The sequence below is a fragment of the Haliotis asinina genome, chromosome 11 (genome assembly GCF_037392515.1).
Source record: "Haliotis asinina isolate JCU_RB_2024 chromosome 11, JCU_Hal_asi_v2, whole genome shotgun sequence".
In the NCBI taxonomy this organism is placed as follows: Eukaryota; Metazoa; Mollusca; class Gastropoda; order Lepetellida; family Haliotidae; genus Haliotis; species Haliotis asinina.
In genome coordinates this window covers 27,171,046-27,183,402 of record NC_090290.1, presented here as the reverse complement: position 1 = coordinate 27,183,402, position 12,357 = coordinate 27,171,046, and the positions used below count along the sequence as shown (strand labels likewise).

Here is a 12,357-nt window from a genome sequence, read left to right as displayed (position 1 = left end):
TTTTAATCTGTCCCATAGACAGCCATGTTAAACCTGACTGGTATGTCCAATACATCTGAACAATCGTGACAGTTATCATGATTATCATTCCAAAATTGAATGGAAATTGTGTGTTTGTAGCTGAGATGATTTCCCAGCTGGTAGATAAGTATTGAAAACAGTTCGACTGAAACTAAATTTTTGAAAATTATCCTTGCATTGCAAGGGTTAATATGCAAGTCTATGGGAATTTTTACTATTGACTTTTGGGCAGATAAAAATAGGGTGATGGGTGTATGATCTATTTGTCCAGTGCTAGATAGCGGGTATTACATATAGTTTAAGGGGAATTCCATATGCAAATGAAAATATGGAGCTTTCAGTCAACTCTATTATAATAATATAAAGTTTAACCACAAGTTGTGTGTAATGGATTACCAGTTATCATGATTCAAACATATATTTAAAGGGGCATTGAGGCAGAGCAATTTCTGTGGACTGGTTGTTTCTTTTGTTATTGTTTAACTCCCGTGATGATATCCCAGAATTCGTGACGGGTTCGTGATCTCTGATGCGCCTCGCATATGCACAGTTGATAGTTTATGTGTAGACTGATCAACAAAGATGAGATCACTTTATTTCGTTATTATGAAAACAAATGAAACACCTTGAAGTTTACTCATCTGCCAGTAGTATAAAAAAAAGCCGTTAGGACTGAAAAATAACGAAGTCAGTGTACGTCTTCATATTTTGTCTTATAAACCTAATTAGTTCCTTGTCACATTGTATGCATTTTGAAAGTCAATAACATGGTGTGCTTATACTTACAGTGAATTTCTAACATGATTTTAATATCTTGTAACAGGACTATCCTGTTTTGCGTTCTCAGGTTCGAAGGATTCAGCGGTTCAAGTCCACAATGATACCAAACATAAGATTTTGTAAACAAAATAAGTTTATTTCCAGCTCAAAAAACTAAAATCAACAATCAATAAAATCAATATTTCCTTCAAAGATCTTAAATAAAAATAAATAGATATCTAAACCCTATTGGAAAAACCTATCCTACTGCCCCTTATTTTTATCCTAACTCATTACCCCCCAAATAATGTTCCCTTGCAAAAGAAAACAAAAACTTAACAACTTAATATTATTTAAACAAACTTTAATTCTTCCTAAAACTAAACTGTTAAACTAAAAGAAACCTAAAACTCTGCTTTCTGAGTCCATGCAAACAAGTGAATCCCTCACCTTTGGCTGTCAGACCCCAGAGGCCACAGAAAAAAATATTATGCCCTTTCATATCCCTTACCTTTAACTCTAGCCCAATAAAAACCATGCTCAGAAAATTACCCAATAAGTGCCTACAAAAGGAAAGTTCAGTGGACTGATCCCTCTGCCCGTGAGAATCCCATGCACCTGCCCATCCCATAACCTGACATTGTGGAAGAAGCATGCCTGATGGATCCTCACCCCTCAAGAGCCCACTGAAGCCTAAACCTAATATATTATTTGTAGCCAAGCCTATCCCTGTCCCAATAAATCTACTCTCCACCAAAAAGTTAAACCTCCCATTACACTCTAAACATTGTATAGATTGCCAACATTAATCATATTTCATGCACGCCATATTTTGTCACGAACACTAGCTAGTATGAGAGTAAATGCTATCTAAAACTGCTTTCTACCAGTAGTGAAATATGTGTATTTGATTGATGGACAATAGGATTTTGCATGACATAACTCATAATGTAACAATATCACTCCTGGAAGCAAGATGGATGTCATCATAATACAACTTACAATATTGTTATCACTTCGACCACAGCCGTGCTTCCGAGGAAGAAATTTTTGTGTTACAAGTATTGTCATTCAAAATCCTTTTGGTCATCAATCACTTTCTACAACTAGGAAGTAGTTTTGATTTCTAAAAGTTTATGAAAACAAATCTAAATAGCATTTTCTATCTTGGAAGCAAGGTAGGGGTGGACCTATCAGATTTATTATATACTACAGGATGTCTTTGTTGACACCAAGAAATCAGCAACATGACTAGCGTGTTGCACACTCTATAGACAACTGACAGAAAATCCTTCCTCACATTATGTCATGGTCATGTCTGGTTTGCTGCAGTGCTCTGGTGACAGGAGTTACATATCCTGTGTGTGGTTTTATTGGCATGTTAGAGGACAGCAGACAACTTTTGGCAACTTATAATTACTCATTATTATTTAAAGTTTTTAAAGAATGAATTTGGTCGTTCACTTCCACATGTCTTTCATATGTAATGGTTAAGACAGTTTAATAAATAAAGTTTATTATTACTCACGTGGCACTTCGTAAAGGTGTTTCATAACAAAGTGTTATGACATATGTGTCATAACACCTTCGAGTGATTTGATTGGCTAATACATGAACTTTGACATTACTGGTAGTACTTTCATCACTCCATGATTCCATTCATGATTTTCATTCAAGTTTCCACACCTGAGAGTATGTAAAACGAAAACACTTCTATGGAATTAGATAAAATTTATTTCGTTTAGAGTGGTTGCTAGCATTATTTTCAATTCTATAATAACTCAAGTGTCTGTAATAAAAACGAAAATAATTCAATCTATAAAAATAAGTGAACAAATGTGTCTAGTAAGTCTCTCATGCGTGTAAACAAATATGGTGTCGCCTGTAAAAGTTTAAAATGACGGACAGTTGGTTGGAAGAATTGTGAATGTAATCAAGAGATTGAATACCTTCTGCGTACCGACTGCACAGTAACCCACAATATCAAAAGGCAAGCAGCGCTCTTGTATCTCTATCACTGTCACTGTCAGCCGCATCCATTTCTATCCTCCAAACATACTGTCACTGCCATGCCTCCATGGTTTCTTATGTAGGGGTCAAAAGCACTTGCCAGAATCTGAACACAATAGGCTTGAAATTGTCTTTGTTCGAGGTTGTAGGCTGTGTTTTCAGACCCAATTTTCGATGGAGTCTTCAACATGAACATCGAATGTCGACAAGTGTGAATTCCAAGCCGAGATGAGAAGGCGTCACTGGCACTGGCATCCTGTGCAAAGCTTTATTTACAGTAAATCGTCCTCCGATGAAGAACATTAAGCTCAACTATCTGAGACATACAGTTCCCTGTTATTCACATTCATCTTTGCTATTGAGTTTGCGGATCCTAATTAAATGCTCCCTATAATCTTCTTCTTTGTGAACACCCCTCACCATGACGACTAGCCCGACAGTGATGGCCAACTGACGTTCAGGCAAGATTTAGGTCACGTAGTCAAGTTCAAAATATTTACACTTCACAAGTGTTGTGATGAATTACATTATTGCTTTTGAAAACAAATCCTCAGCTGAAAAGAATTAAATTTTGATTACAACTTGATTCTGTCTTAATTTGTTTATTTTCTTGTGATTAGGCGCCGAATTCCAATCACCAATATGATGTATTAATCCGTGTTACAAAATGTTGCTTTATTTTAATGATATTTTCACTTTTAGACCACGTTCTACGTGTATAATAAATACTCTTTCCCCTCGCTAAAGCTTGTGACAAACCAAAATTATTTCACTCGGGACATAAACTTGATATGAAAGAGGAAGCTCGTTTAATATTCAATAATTCTTTCTTTCACCCCTTGAATGCCAAGTTGTTTTTTTATGCACATTTATTCAAAGTGAAAAATGAGCAAACAATGCTCTTATATGGCCTTGATCTACATTCAGCAATGATTATTACACAAAAATGCACTAGCTGTTACAGTTATTGAACAACTCAACCTGCAGTATTTGACACTGAAGGACACAAAGGAAAATTTCTTCATAGTAAGTAACATAAGCGAAAAAGTAACGTTATGAACCATATAAGAAAATGTTTGCAATAGTTTGATTTGCCAGTTGTCCATATGTGCCTGTTGCCACCTTCAGGCTTTAAAATGTACAGGCCCTGAATTTAGTCTGCAGACCCATTTGTCTTAGTCAAGCCAATGAAAACAAAATAGACTACATTGTACTCAGTTTCATGCCATTCTTACAAAATGAATTAGAGAACCTATGTGTAATGTGTTGATTTGTTAAATAGTTGAGGTTATTCACATGCATGGGCTTAAACATGTTAAAGCATGGCTGGGTTAGACAATAATTCATTAGATACTATCAGGGATTTACAGGACGCAAATTCTGCATTCTATGTGCATAAAAACTGACAATGGAGATAGACTAGCGTGTCACCAAGGTCGCAGAAAAAGTCCAAATACTTTTTTTAAATATGTTGATCAAGTCACACTAAGTTATCACTGAGGCTGCTACTTGGTTATGATATTGTGTGCTGTTTAATTATTGTGATCATCATGATAGACAATACTGTAACAGTGACTGAATTGCAACAATATTATAACATAGTAGAATATTTATTCAAGTGTCAATGCCCCCCAATTTGTAGTCCTGGACTACAAAATAAAAATTATGAGTATAAGTCCCAGGAGCCTCAAATACAGGACTCAAGGTAAACCCCTGAAGTACATATGCAAGCAAGTGCTATGTGACATCCCTTTGCATCCATCTTTCTACCACGATGTATCTCTACTTCTTTTGGTGTAATTAAAAGTGTGTGAAACAAGATGTTGTTGTGTGGTGATATGAGAAGGTGATACAGTATACTATGGCACACGGAAACGTTTTTGTGTGTTAAAGACTGGTGTTGACATTCCTGCTCACAAGGCTGTCAAATACCAGAAAGGGAAGTAAGTTATTGTAAAATTCAGTGTCAAATGGCAACAGAGTCTTCATACATGCATAAAGATAAGGAGACATGACCTGTAGTGGCATAGACAATGATGGAATTGGCTGGGTCTTCCCAGAGCCTCAGTTAAAAAAAATTAAGGCTCTGGGAAGGTCCTAATCCCGTGTTATCTTCATCTACACTACTGTGTGTGTGTCCCTTGATTGCTGGCAAAACTGATAAAATTCATGGTAAGAACCATCATACAGTGGGTGACAAACGCTCTTCGCAGTCCGTCCTTCAAGTAGTGCAAGTTTGGTTCGCCGAATGATAGGACTTCTTTTTCTAACCGCTATTTCCATGTATGAGTTTGTTTTTCCCTGTGAAAAAGTTCAAAGGCCGCATTCACCCATGTGCCAAAATCGCTTGTAGCAGAAAGAGACTAAATTACATATTTTCAGTATCTCATATTCTGATCATATTTTTTTTTAAATGTTTTGTTGGCTTGTAAACCCATTGTCATTCTGCAACACTGAAATGTCTTGTTCTGGATCCATTGAATATAAATGATTTGTTAAGTATTTATGGAGACTTGCGCCTGTTAGGAGGCTTCACTGCTTTTCACGATCCCAAATGAGTGATTTTAGATCCGAGTTTGGTTTCTTTGTCATGATAATTCCTTTGGGGCGATTTCTATCAAGATTCACAATGAACATCAACATTTTGTTATGGTATTCTCGATGAACAGTGATAATCGTCCACTGTGTTGAACCCCATATGAACTGTGTTTCACCTGAAATGTTACCCACTGGGGCATCTACATCAATGGATGTTGGTTCGTTATTATCAATATCTGATGGGGTTGTCATATTCAACTGAATGACCGCCAATTAAAGAAAAACTCACCTCAGCCGACAGTGTACAAGCTCCGAGTGGTGTCTCTCTCAGTTGCCTGAATGTACGGGAAAACTTAAGTGGGCAATGGTGATTGGCAGGGCAGCCTTTATTCATCCTTGTTACCAGGCCTTTTCATTATTTAATATAGACCAGGAAGCAGGACTTTTAATTGAGGGAGAGCGGTATGTATGTCAGAATTGGCAGTTCACATTTGCTTTTCCTAGCCTGTGTTGAGCGAGCCACATGTTTGTGTTGGTTTGGCCGTATATTTACAGCTGTCAGAGCAAGCTAGCTGGTTGTTGGCTACGCTATGTTGATGTCCGCAAAACTATTTATCGTGAATATTCTTTGATAGTAATTTGTTTGTTTATCATGAGGAATGCCTGTTGGGACTGTTGCCTCCGTTGATGTGTTAGGGCTTTTTTTCTCATCTTTGCTGAAGATGGTGCTTTTGTGAGTCTTGGTTTGAATCTCTTGCTTCATTCTGTGATATTTTGCGATTCCTGAGAGAACTAAACGAAACTCCTCCTCGCTAGATTTTACTATCAGTGAGCATGGTGGAAATATGATCTTCTATCATGTTGAGCTTCGCTTCAGCTAGAACTCTAATTTTGCTGTGTTTCATGGCTTTGTGTTGCAATCTGCAAGATACTCATTTCAGCACCAATCTCGCCACCCCTGTCACTCTGTCCTCTATTTCAATGCGCAGCACTGATGGTGGACAAAAACACAACGCTCATCGCACCCAATTCCTTGTCGGTTCTCATCAGGGCAGTGTTGTCACTGTCCATGTAATTGACGGCCTGTGATATTTTTTATGTAATGCTCTCCACATATCCCGGTTTTCCTGTATTTGTCATTAGATTTCACATAACTGTGGCAAACAAAACCCATCATGGTTTCCAGTGTTTTTGCCATGTCATCCCAGACTGGGTAGAGTCTCCCTCTCTCTCTCTCTGTATATATACTCTTTTTATGAAATGATATTCAATTTGGCATTCTGTAAATTGTTGGTGAATATACTTTAAACGAATAAACTGAAAAGTCTTCTGATAAAGGAATGGCATTGAATGAAATGGTGTAATCATCCTGAATAACCTTGACTCTATCAATGTTTGTGATGAGGGCTGTTGTCTCTGATTGTACATAAATATGACAGCATTGATCTTCATGGCCCTTATACCAGCGTATGTATAACGCATCCAGAAGTTGCACCTTTTGTATGGGGGCATCTTCAATGATAAGAGGAATCTTGGGTTCTGAGAAAATTTCTTGAATACATCCATTATTTTCCAAATTCCATATGGGCAACTATCATGTAACCAGTTTGATCTGGTAATGGTGTTACGTAAATTCCATTTTTCTCAGACCAAACAAAACTGTCCAGTAGAACCCCTTTGCTTTTTAGTTCGAAGACATTACCAAACTCATGTGCCATGTTTAGATTAATAATCCAGTTCAACTGAGATTTGACAATGACTTCTCGTCACGTGTATGTGTTATTTTTTAAGTGCAACACATACAAGGCATTTTCCATACTGGGTTTGTCGAATACTCGCATGTACCTGGGTTTGGAGAATACAAGGGTGATTTGCAGAGTCACTTTTGCATTGGCACTCACAGTTTTATCTGTATGTTAGGAACTAATTTTCAGTTTGTTTTCAGATGTTTTCTAGGCCTTGCAATTCAAGCCCATGAAATGTATGTTGTCAAATAGGAAAATTCTAGTTATAGATATCGCTTCTTCCATGGTCACGGTCACTCCCTGCAGACTGGTGTAAGCATTTGCATTCACCCGCACGTTAATGGAGCAATCATGGTGTTGATTGGACCGCTGAAGTTTGATCCTTTTCATGATTTCGCAGTCACTTCTGTCCGGTGATTCGCCGAGGTAGACTTGAATAACCAGTGTGGAATTCAATGGCAGTTCTTCAAGTTTAAGGATGGTGTCCACACCATCAAATTCAGACACCACCTGCAATCTCATGTTTTGCATCCCAGGTTTTTTTCATTAATGTGTTCTGTTTATGTATCACTGGGATGTGGATCACACTGTGTCTTTGTGTTGGCAAGAGCAGCATTGCATTGTTGACAACTTTGGTCAGGTAGTGGTGTTTGTTTTTCTTCAACATGTAGGAAGACCTGAGTGTAATGTCGATTATCCAGTCACTTAGAGATGGCACAAACATCCATTTGTCATCGTCGGTGAACAGGAGAGTGTACAATGTGTTTCGGTCTCTATATTGGTGGCTGCTCCGTCTGTGTCGATGATGTTGGCCGTGGGCAGTTTGACGCATTTGTAACCGCTGTTCTTCAGTTGCAAGGTATACATTTTGCCATTGATGCCAGACTCATCAAATTCACGTGTGTCCCTGGGGTCAGAGATAGCTATGTTGGCATATTTTCTCAGTCACATGGTTGTTCCCAGACCCGAAGCATTACAGCATCATGCTGAGGTGTCCTATATCCATGGGTTCATGTTTAATGTCTAAAACTGACGTTTTTTATTCTGTGATGTTTCCTCGCGTTAATTTCCTGTACTGCAAAGTTGAAAATGATTTGGCTCTGCCATTGTAATTTTCCATTTTCTCTCGTTCGCCTTGTCCGTCATGCTTACCTAATTGAGATGAATGCTCAGCTTGTAGTAATGACGAGGCTCATGGAGGATGCCAAGTATGGTTCCACTTTCAAGCACGAGGATAGGCTTTTGGTCACGACTGTAAAAATGGTGCACACTTGGTAATTCTGGCAAAATCATTTCAATTTTGCTGTGTGATGCACAATGACATGGTGCGACAATACCTGTAGTGACATTTGTCTCGATGAACTCAGTCAGTCACTGTTTTCACAAACAATTAGACTAGAAGATTTTCATGTATGTATAAAACCATGGGACGACCAGCTTCTTTTAACTGTCAGTGCGTGCTTCTTTTCAAAGCCAAGACCTGTGACAGGAAATGAACCAATGACTATTGTGGCAAGTAGGTGCTATCCATCCAAAAAGGTTTCTGCAACTACATGTGCCATCTCATCTACTTGACGAAAAGACAAATGCAACCGACTGCTGAGAATAGAAATCTGATGCGAAACATTTCACGAAAGTCCTATTAGAGATTTGACTTTGTATTTGAAACTCAAAACCTTATTAGAGATTCGACTTTGTATGTGAAAATCAATCCTATTACAGTATTAGAGATTTTGACTTTGTATGTGAAACAAGTACATGTCGATCCAGGAGCTGTATCGTTGAGTTTGAAGTTGCAGCTACTTCCCGTTGGAACGAAACTCAGACCCTTAGACAATGCTCACTGAACTGACAAGGATTGCCAAAGAAAGTGGAGTGATCGTTTATCCCGTTTGAAGGAACCTCTGCTGCTAAATTTGCTTGGCATGAAAGACTAACGCCAACTCATGCTGAAATAACTCAAACTCCAAGCAAAGGAGCATGGGCTTAGAGGTTATTTGGATGCAAGGACAGCTGAACTTCAATTGCTGAAGGAATACAAACCCAATAAACTACGATTCGCGTGGATGAAGCACACCTTAGGTAAGTATCTGAGAGGCTGGAGGACATAGCCACAGACGTTGATGACATCAAACTACTTATAGCCAACAAAGTTCGTGAGGAACTAAACGATCAGGGAATCCTCAAATTTCAAGTCACAGTGAAGATGTCACTGTACAGTCAGTAGACTGACGGCACCACCGAGCAGATCCAGCCTTACTTTGGAGGCAAACGAGAAGTCATGACCCAATGCAAGACCATCGACGTGTCCATCAACACCTCAAGATACAAGAATACAAGAATACCTGTAATACACATGAGCTCGGGCCGGGTGGTGGACGCGATCAAACCGTCTATCTGGACATAGCCAAGTACAAACTTTCAAAGGAGGATTGTACCTAGACCTGCCACCGTCTAGTAAATGCAAACTATGGTCAAGATCAAAAACAAAGGCGACGATTGTCTGCCACATGCAGACAGACTTTCAAGCTGTCACTAAAATTTCTTGCGTGTCTGCAATGCGAATGAAAGCCATCAGGAAAAAGTTGCACACCGTCATCCCCAGGTGCATAATGAAGGACGACAGGATGAACTCACAAGAAGGCTAAGAATTGCCACCTGTGTGACCAACCGGGGAATGGTGATTCCGTGAGAGATCATTGCCACATGACAGGCACCTGTACAGTGGCGCCGCTCACAGCGCATGCAACCTGAAGCTCAAAATTGATCCGCAAACCTTACAAATCCCCATCTTGTTTCACAGCCTTTACAGTTATAATTCTCACTTGATCATGCAGGTCATCGCGAAGGTCTATGGCAAATTAATGTGAATCCCAAACAACATGGAAAAATACATCTTCTTCTCATAGGACAGATTAAAATTTGTCAATAGCATTCAGTTCCTGCTGTTGTTTCTAGACACACTAGTGAAAGCCAACGACCTTGATGACTTTGACATCACCAAATGATACACTGTGACTGATACCCAGACTCTAGTCTACCCTTATGAATACATCGACTGCTTTCACAGCAACTTGACAGACTTGACCATCACCCCGACAATTACTAGCATGCGATTGACATGTGAAACAAAGTGGGCTGCAAGACTTTTGGGCGATTACCATGACCTGTACTTGAAAACGGACGTGTTGCTGTTGGCTGATGTTTTCAAAATATTCAGAAAAACATTCTTGAAACAGTATGGCCTGGAGCTCATGTGTTATTTCCTCTCCTGGTCTCTCTTGGATGACTTGTTGAAAAATACAGGCATGGAGTTGAAATTGTTGACGGATTATGACATGCACCTGTTTGTGGAGGAAGGCCTGTGAAGCGGGATTTCCATGGTCTCCAAATGGTACACCAAAGCCAACAAGAAATAATTTCCAGGCCATGACCTGGCAAACCTACCAAGCACATTCTTCATCTCAGCTACAACAATCTGTATGGCATGGCCGTGGGCCAGTATCTCCCCACTAGGGGATTTGAATGGTCTCCTCACCCATCGATCATCATGCTGGATTCGAACAAAGGCTTCCTTTGTGAAGTAGCGTTGAGTATTTAGCTGAATTACACAAAGCGCACAACAGCTTTCCCCTTGCTCCCAAACGTTTAGTGATAAAACCGGAATGGATGTCCAGTATCAACTAAACTTGTTCAGAGACAAAAAGCAGGCTGACATGGAAAACCTTGTGTCTAAATTAATGGATAAAACCAAATACATCATACTTTACCGTTACCTGCAACTCTACCTGTCACTGGGGATGAAGCTGAAACAAATACATTGAGCGCTCGAGTTAGACCAGAGTCCTTGGATGGAACCTTACATTTGGTTGAACATGGAGCTGAGAGAACAAGCCAATGAGCGACTTCGAGAGAAACCTGCACAAGCTCATGAACTACTCAGTGTTCAGCAAGATAATGGAAAATTTGAGAACCCACGAAAACTGAAAATTCAGCAAACTCACTGTGAGTCAGGTGTTCAACTGGAACAAGATATTCAACGACAACCTAGCAGTGCTGCACGTGAACAAAAGCCATATCAAATTCAACTGGCCTGATTACGTGGGAATGAGCGTCCATGACCTGTCCAGACACCTGATGTACAGTTTCTCCTTCAGCAAGATGAAAAAGCAATATGGAGAGGTGCTGTACATGGACACAGACACCCTGCTGATGCAAATTCGCACTGAGGATGTGTATGAGGACATGAAAAACAACATGCCCCTGTACAACACCAGCGACTACCCCAAAGATCACCTGTTGCACAGCTAAGTCAACGAAAAAGTGCTCGGCAAGATGAAAGACGAATGCACGGGCATGCCGATCCCTGAGTATGTTGGTTTGAGACCCAAGATATATGCCATCTTGAAAGCCGACAGTGCCGAAATCAAGAAAGCGAAAGGCGTGAAAAAAAACATGAAAAAAACATCAGGTATGCCATATTCAAGGAAGCCCTGTTTGAAAATAAAACTTTCAAACCCCAAATTGACTTGCTGAGAAACGACGGACACAGGATATACGGACTAATGATCAACAAGACATTGCTGTCTCACATGGACACGAAATGATGGATCACCATCAATGGAGTCACCACTTTCAATTACAGATCAAATAATTGAAAGCTCATATGCACATGTGTACATACATCATGGAGAACATATATTACAGCCAGTGCAGGTACTGAAAACGCATGGAAGCTGTCCCAAATTTGGCCAAAGCCACTTGAGTCTTAGAAGCCAAAGATAAAGTCTGGCTAAAAGCAAGCCATCTGGTAAATCTACCTGCAGGCGCCTTTGGTACATTTCAAGATGAAAATTTGACATTTCTACGCCGAATTGTGTCCACCAAGGTGACCTCTTTGTTCTGCATGACAGAATGGGGCACAAAACCTACAAGTACGCCCTAACCGTTGTTGACGCTACAAGGAAGCCGAACTGTTGACGACCAAAGATTCGAATGAAGTTGCCAAAGCCTTAAACCGCATCTATAAACACAGTTGTTTGACTTGGCCTGCCGCATTGCAAGTCAATCCCGCATTCAAGTTCATGGGAGCTGTGTCATAGCTGCTGGCCAATCACTATGTCCAGGTGAGACGAGGTTTCGCGGGAGCTTACCGCCGCAGCCAAACCATTGTTGCGAGATTCAATTGCACTGTAGCTGTACGTCGGTTCTCGCACCAGTACTCACAGGATTTAAGTGATCCCAGAAACAGAAATGTGGAATGAGTCGCACACTAGCTGAGAGC

General features: G+C 39.8%; 1 protein-coding gene across 2 annotated transcripts in view; it reads left to right on the top strand.

Annotated features, from left to right (window-relative positions):
• LOC137256620 (CCR4-NOT transcription complex subunit 9-like) overlaps window positions 1-12,357 on the top strand; it is a 110,445-nt gene that overhangs the window by 694 nt on the left and 97,394 nt on the right. The window lies entirely within an intron of this gene.